This window comes from Callithrix jacchus, chromosome 11 (genome assembly GCF_049354715.1).
Source record: "Callithrix jacchus isolate 240 chromosome 11, calJac240_pri, whole genome shotgun sequence".
Taxonomy (NCBI): Eukaryota; Metazoa; Chordata; class Mammalia; order Primates; family Cebidae; genus Callithrix; species Callithrix jacchus.
The window spans coordinates 110,991,477-110,999,224 of NC_133512.1; positions in this window are offsets into that span (position 1 = coordinate 110,991,477).

A 7,748-nucleotide genomic window follows, 5' to 3' on the forward strand; every position below is an offset into this window, starting at 1 on the left:
ATTTTATTAAGCAAATTAGAATGCAAATTACAACCATGTTACCTGCAGTGCTTTAGTAATTTTATAGCTCCACAGCCTTCCACAATTCACAAAAATACTCACACTTAGGGTAACTAGTCTGGAGCAACAAGCTTCAGAAAACTGGTAATAAAAATAATGGTTCATAAAGACAAGCCTGACAGACTAATTATAGTCTCACTTTGTCTCTCTCCAACTCTATATAAAAACTATTGATAATATTTAGTCCCAGGTATATAGATTTTTTTGTTAGTTTTGTGTTTTCATCATTGAACTTCTTAGCAGTTTTTGGAATTAATTAGACAGTTTTCTATCAAATGAGAGATATTTAATGAGCATATATATATATATATATGTATGTATATATACACACATACACACTTAGTTTTTTAGATGGAGTCTCACTCTGTCTCCAGGCTACAGTGCAGTGGCACAATCTTGGCTCACTGCATCCTCCACCTCCCAGGTTCAAGCGATTCTCTTACCTCAGCCTCCCAAGTAGCTGGGATTACAGGTGCAAGCCACCACACCCAGCTAATTTTTGTATTTTCAGTAGAGACAGGGTTTCGCCACATTGGCCAGGCTGGTCTCAAACTACTGAACTTAGGTGATCCTACCACGTCGGCCTCCCAAAGTGCTGGAATTATAGGCATGAGCCACTGTTCCTGGCCCTATGATATATATTTTTTTATCATTACCTTTACTACCATGTAACACTATCTATGTTATCTGTTTATCTTGTTTATTTTACACTTCCACTAACCAGAGCAGGGATTTTTGTCTGTTTTGCTTATTGTTATATTCCTAGCACCTAGAAGAGGTGCTTAGTAAACATATGTGAAAAGGAGAAACTAATTTATTAAAATGAAGAATGAAGATATCTGCAAGCAGAAAGTTAATTGCTGGAACCATAATGATGGTGCAAAGAGAGAAAACACACAGTAGATGAACTCAATAAAACAAACATATAGACCTGTGTTACACTATCAGAAGTGGACAGACATTCAATTTGTATTTGAAGTTGGAAGTGACAGAACACAAGTAACCTTGAAAAGTTTACCATTCATTTGGGGATATAAAATTTAATCCTTTCAGAAACTCATAGTACGAAGTAAAAATCAATTATAAAGTCAAAATTAATATACTGTCAATATTGTGGAAGTGCAAGAGCCACAACTGATGAAAAGAAAAGGTGGTTTAGAAAAGAAGGAAGATGGTCCTAAAATGAGGTAAAGATGTGAAGGTGTGAGCATGTGTGTTCATCACGTGGCGGAGCAAGTGAAGGGAGCTTTTCATTTACTCATAAACATCAATTAAGCATATTTTTATATGGAAGACATTTAGTTAGAACAGGGAAACAAGACACAAACACTGCCTTCAGGGAGTCTACAACCCACGTGAGGGGAAATATGTGTTAAGTACCATTGTGATACCAAAGCCTCCTTCCTCACTCACCTATTCACCTGAGTTAGGATCTCCTAATATTTGCCTCACAAATAAGGATCCCCTAACCCAGGTGAGTAGGTGAGTGAGGAAGGAGGCATTGCTAGGAAAGGCTGTTTATGAGCTAAAGGTCATATCAAATAAGAATTAACCAGAAGATACACAAGGAATGCTAACAAGGTCATATCAAATAAGAATTAAGCAAAAGATACACAAGGAATGTTAACAAGGAAAGCATGATGCTCATGGAACAGCTGGCGGGAAGTCCATCTGAAGCTGGAAGGCCTGAAACACTAGCAGTAAGACATGTTAGAAAGGTGAGCATGCCGCAGGGATGGGACAGCTTTCCTCCTGGATTTGTCTGAACTTTGGAGCCACTGGGCTCCGTGAAAGGAATTAAGAAGGGCAGTCATACAGTCAACTTTAATCTTTAATAAACTCAACTCACAAAATTTCAGACATATAGAACAGACTAAGAGAGAACAAGAACCTGCTTAATAGGACCTGAAGCCTCTCTCAGAACTGTGGAACTAACATACAAGATGAAAGGTGAAATTCAGCCTTTAGTTCTCAGCAGGGCTGCAGCAGTGGGTACCTCAGGTGACAGTGGGGGCCAACGGCAGAGGGCACCACGTGAGGAAGGTGGACCCAGCTGCTCTTTCTAGAAAACCCGGGAACAATTGTGACCAGAAATCAGAAGATACAGTGTGGGATTTGGCTTATTTTCAGGTCAATTCCTTTGCACTTACACTTCCATCTGTTAAGTGATTCAGAGAATGGTTATCTGATCAAAATTAAATTTTATTGAATAAGGAATTAAATATGTGACAAACTACAAACCCTTCCTAACTTGTGTCATTTATCATCAATTTTTTCTCTAATGCAACAAACAGGGATGGGGATAATATAAAAAACAACTGGCCTCTAGACTGAGGATATGTGCTATGCACTAAGAAAAATGTTTCATAACAACAGTGTATCTGTGGGCCTGAATCACCTGGAGAACTTTTGAAAAGTACTCATGCCTAGCAGGTGGATCACCCAAGGTCAGGAGTTCAACACCAATCTGGCCAACGTGATGAAACCTCGTGTCTACTAAAAATACAAAACTTAGCCAGGTGTGGTGGCACGTGCCTGTAATCCCAGGTACTGGGTACCTGAGGCAGGAGAATCACTTGAACCCAGGAGGTGGAGGTTGCAGTGAGCAGAGACTGCACCACTGCATTCCAGCCTGGGTGACAACAGTGAAACTCTGTTTCAAAAAAAAAAGAAAAGTACAGATGCCTGCGTACTAGCCCAGAAGCTCTGATTTAATGGTTTCAGGGTGGTTCCTGGGAATCAGTAATTACAATGTACCTATTAAATGTCCTAAGAAATCTAGTGATAAACTCAACTTCGACAGTGTATAGCCAAGAATTTCCAAAATTTATTTTACCATTTAACAAAATACGAATCTTCAGTCAAATATAATTTAAGAAGTGCTAGTCTTTAAAAAAAAAATACACGTTCAGGAATAATTGTCTACATTTATCACTGTTCCATATTAACCATCAATCATATTTAAATAAAACCTTAGGAAGAACACTGAACTTTCATTAATTCTCCTCATTAAGTAAATTATTTTCAGACAAGTGTTAAGCAAATAAACAAGAATCAATATTTCTCTTTTCTACCTGACACTATTAAACAGAATTAAAAGTCCACTAACCCCATGACTGTCTTTGGCTCATTCATTTGAGCTACAATAGATCCTGCTCCAGGATAGCGAATATTTCCTCAAAGCAAATGTCTTAATAATTCACAACTCCCCTTCATTTTTTTTCATGACCTACAGCACAGCTTCATGATCCACAAAACAACTAGCCCACATAAGTCACTTAATAAATATTAAATAAGCCCCTCGGAGGCAGTGCATGGTAGTGAAAATAGCATATTCTCTTGAAGGATCCAGGTCTGAGTTTAAATCACATTTCCACTACTTATTAGCTTTGTATCCTAGGGCAAATTTACCTCTCTGATCCTGAGTTTGACTAATAAAATGAGGATACCCAAAATATCTACTTTTAAGGATTGTTGGGAGATTAAAATGTATATACATAAACTGCCTCACAAATAAGGTGCCCAATAAATTGTTGTGTGAATTAATGGTTTCTAAAGTAACGACATGGTTATTTTTAAGTCAGAAATTGCTTTAAAATTTTTTCAGACTATAATGTCAGACAAAGGTTAAAATAAACTTTGTCCTCTATTCACAGGTCATTTTGAAATAGTTGAGCATTCATCAGGAAACTCAAACACCTTATTAGAAGTTCCCACTGCGATACTGCAATAGCCCTCTAGTAGAGCTGATGTCATAGACATAGTCATAAATCCTTAATTTTCTGTTCCTGAGCAGATATTAACAATGAGCTTCTTTATGCTCCGTTTAACAAGCATATGAATACCAAGGATACCTGTATGCTGACAGGTGTGGGCGGTCAGATGGCTGGGGTTATTGATGAAAACAAACACATAAATATGGCTGCTCTCAGAAAATTCTTTCATGCAAGAATACTGAAAGATCCCAGAATTAGGGAAAACACCGCAATTATGTTTCGATTTAGATCTAATATCCAAAATGGTCCAATTCCAGAAGCTCATTTCTTTGGGTAGATGGCAATGCTATTTTATTCACGTTCTTAGAAACCAATTGTAAAGTGACCTGTGGTGCGCATTTAAAGAGTAAGGAGTCCTATCTCACAAGATAATTTACATGACTACTTATTAAAGACTTTGACTGTGACCACTCACCTGTCAAAATGGATTCCCTCTGTATGCCGCTTTAGAGAGGAATTTTTAAGAGATGGTTTTCCTTGTCTCTTCTTCCAAGATCCCTGATGCTGAAGAATCTTTCAATTGCTTCCCTTTGGGTTAGAAGTCACAGCTGAAAATTCTTGATGTGACCTTGAGCTTACTTATCTTACTGGCTTAAACTCTTGCCACCAGCCCTCCCCTTACCCCCAAGACTCCATATTCCAGTCATATTAAACTATTCTATTCTCAAATTCTCCTGCCTGCCTGAGGCCCCCATAACTTTCCCTAAGAATGTTCTGTCTACCCCTTCCTGCACCTAACTAGCATTTATTCAACTTCCCTTGAGCTCTTTCCCACTCCCAGCTGAGTTATATAGCCCATGTTAGTGACTCTCAAAATATCCTTTACAACACTCACCATCACTTACTCCAGACCTACTTTCCAGAACTGTGAGCTTCTGAGGGCTGGGACTGTCCCTGTCTTGTTCAACACTACCACCAACACCAGTACAATATATTTATTTTGTTTTTTGTTGTTGAGATACAGTCTCTCTCTGTTGCCCAGGCTAGAGTGCAGTGGTGTGATCTCGGCTCACTGCAACCTCCGCCTCCCAGGTTCAAGCCATTCTCCTGCTTCAGCCTCCTAAGTGGCTGGGATTACAGGCACGTACCACCACGACCAGCTAATTTTTGTACTTTTAGGAGGGATGGGGTTTCACCATGTTGGCTAGGCTGGTCTTGAACTCCTGACCTCAAGTGATCCACTTGCCTCAACCTCCCAAGTGCTGGGATTACAGGCGTGAGCCACTGCACCCAGCATATTTCTAATACATAAGTGAACATGAATGAAGAATAAGTTCAGGAAGAAGTTCAGCTGTGAGTGATAATTGAGAGGATAAACAAAACCACGTGTGCATCAGCGTTCACTTTATTTTCTCATCTTGTTATTTACCTCAAAAAAGGAAAAGTAGAAGAAAGAATGTGGCTACCTGTGACATTTTCTTATGTGAGCTGAATTGTAATCTGAGTAATTTCACAGGCATCAGTCAGAGCTTTTTACTTAAAGTGACTGCTACAAGGAAGGCTTTAATTTTTAATATTCTACTTCTCCAAATATTAAGGAATATAATCAGCATTTCACATTTATTCATCAAAAATATATGTCATGTGTAATTATTAATCATCATAGTAGAGACTGAAAATAATTTATTAATTAAACACAATTTAAGTGACTTACCGTACACACGTTTTAATTAAACTCAGCCTGCTTTTGCAAATCAGCTGTTGGTTAATGATTTTGCTAATTTTCCTCTGCAAAGCTGCTTTACCCTCTTGTTAAATTTTGAATGAATCAAATGCATACAAATAACCAAACTTGTATAATGCAGAGATTTTTTAAAAGTGCAATGGATATAAGACTCTTTTTATCTCAAATGTTGCTTGATAAAAACTAGGTTTAATACAAGGGAAAATAACATTAATTAAGAGTAACTAGAATACAAAGTCTTAGGAGGTGATACTACTTTTTCATGTCTTATTTCATTGCAGAACTTATAATTTGCTTTTTTCTTGATGTGTGTATACAGCCAAAACTCTTCTTACCGTTCTCTTCTATGATGACTGTCATTCACTACTCATCAATAGAAGAAGAATGAGGTGGTGGTAGAGTAAAAAGATGAGAGATAGCTTTGAAAAAAAACTAAGAAATAGGTTTAAGGAGACAGAGTCAGTTTGCATATGAGAGAGAGAGAGGAGAGAGAGAGAGGAGAGAGAGGGGAGAGAGGGGAGAGAGAGAGGAGAGAGGAGAGAGAGAGGAGAGAGAGAGAGGAGAGAGAGAAGAGAGAGAGGAGAGAGAGAAGAGAGAGAGGAGAGAGAGAAGAGAGAGAGGAGAGAGAGAAGAGAGAGAGGAGAGAGGAGAGAGAGAAGAGAGAAAGAGGAGAGGGAGAGGGAGAGAGAAAGAGAGAGTCTCTAAGGCATTATCCAGAGTGGAAATAACTGAGCTGTGAATGATAATTGAGAGGATAAACAAAACCACATGTGCACAACCCCTCTGAGGAATAGAAGTAGATGGCAGACATGAAGTGTCTCATCAACCAGCTCTCAGCCTGGCTCACCAAGTAGACTTAAAGACTCAAGAAAAACAAGTTACTTCCTGGAAAGGAGCAGTTGTGAAAGAGTTAAGCAAGAGACTAGTCAGCCTCCACTTTATCCTCTTTTGTCCTTTTCATTCCAGTTCAGACAGAATTTGGGATTGGCTGATTCATTATGTTTTTGAAAAGAGAAACAGCCTCCAAATTAAGAAGAAATCTTTTTTTAGTCCATCCCTCTCCTGAGACTTTAATTTCAATGGAAAACATTGGCAAATTCTTTTTTTTATACAGCCAGCGCCTTTAAGATGTTTCTGAAAATCTGCATTTTAAAATTACAGTTTATTTTTAAAATAAATTTTACATAAATATCGTTGCTTTATGAACTGTGGAAAGGCTCTTACTCTTTGACACGATGCATTATTTACCTTAGGCAATGAAATGTAAAGCTATTTTCTCAGACATTGATTAGTTCTCATTTTGAACCCATTTACATTTAAACCAGTTCAGTCTGTGGGTGTTACCTCAGTAAAAGAAAGGAGGAAGGAACAGGAAGGAAGGAAGGAAGGAAGGAAGGAAGGAAGGAAGGAAGGAAGGAAGGAAGGAAGGAGGGGAGGGAAGGGAGGGAGGGAAATAGTATTGAAAGAAGAAGAGAAGAGAGAATGAAGAATGAAAGGAAGAAGAGAAAAAGAAATAAGAGAAAAAGAAGACAGAAAAAAAACAAGAAAGAAAAATCAAGCAAGCAAGAAAGAAAAGAAATTCTTTAGGTAACATATGTAGAAAAACTGGAGTGTTTCCTGTATATCCACAGATCAGACAGTTATTCCCAAGACATATCAAATGTTTTCCTTGGATTATAGAATAATGATGCTTCAGTCCTAAACAAGCATGATCACAGGTAGAGTAAGTCTGGAGGGACTCCCTGTGGGCTGAGTATTTAGAAGTCACTACCTTCAGAGAGAGGACTTCTTTCTACATTTCATTAGCCTGTTGCTAGAATAAAGAAACTTACAGTTGCTTACACATGATTAATGAGTCCTACAATCAAGATTTAGTAAGGAAATATAAAACATACTATTGAAAGAACAGGGAAGTTCATTCTAATGGGAAAACCTGCTACTTGGAAGGCTATAAGATCATGACTCCTTAGGGGAAATTTAGAGAGGAGTCTCTTGGACTAATCTAGCCACATTTAAGCCTAAGTACATTAAAGGGTTCATAGAGCATCTACATCTCCCTCAAGAGAAAATCCTTGAAGTTGGAGCACTTGGAATAACTGTCTGTTAATTATGTTGGTATACAGAGCAGAAGTCGAGTTGAGAAAAGAAAAACATCGTTATTTCAAGAAAAGAAAACCATTATTCTTTCAGGTGTTGAAACCAATGAATACCAATCACAAAGCGAAGCT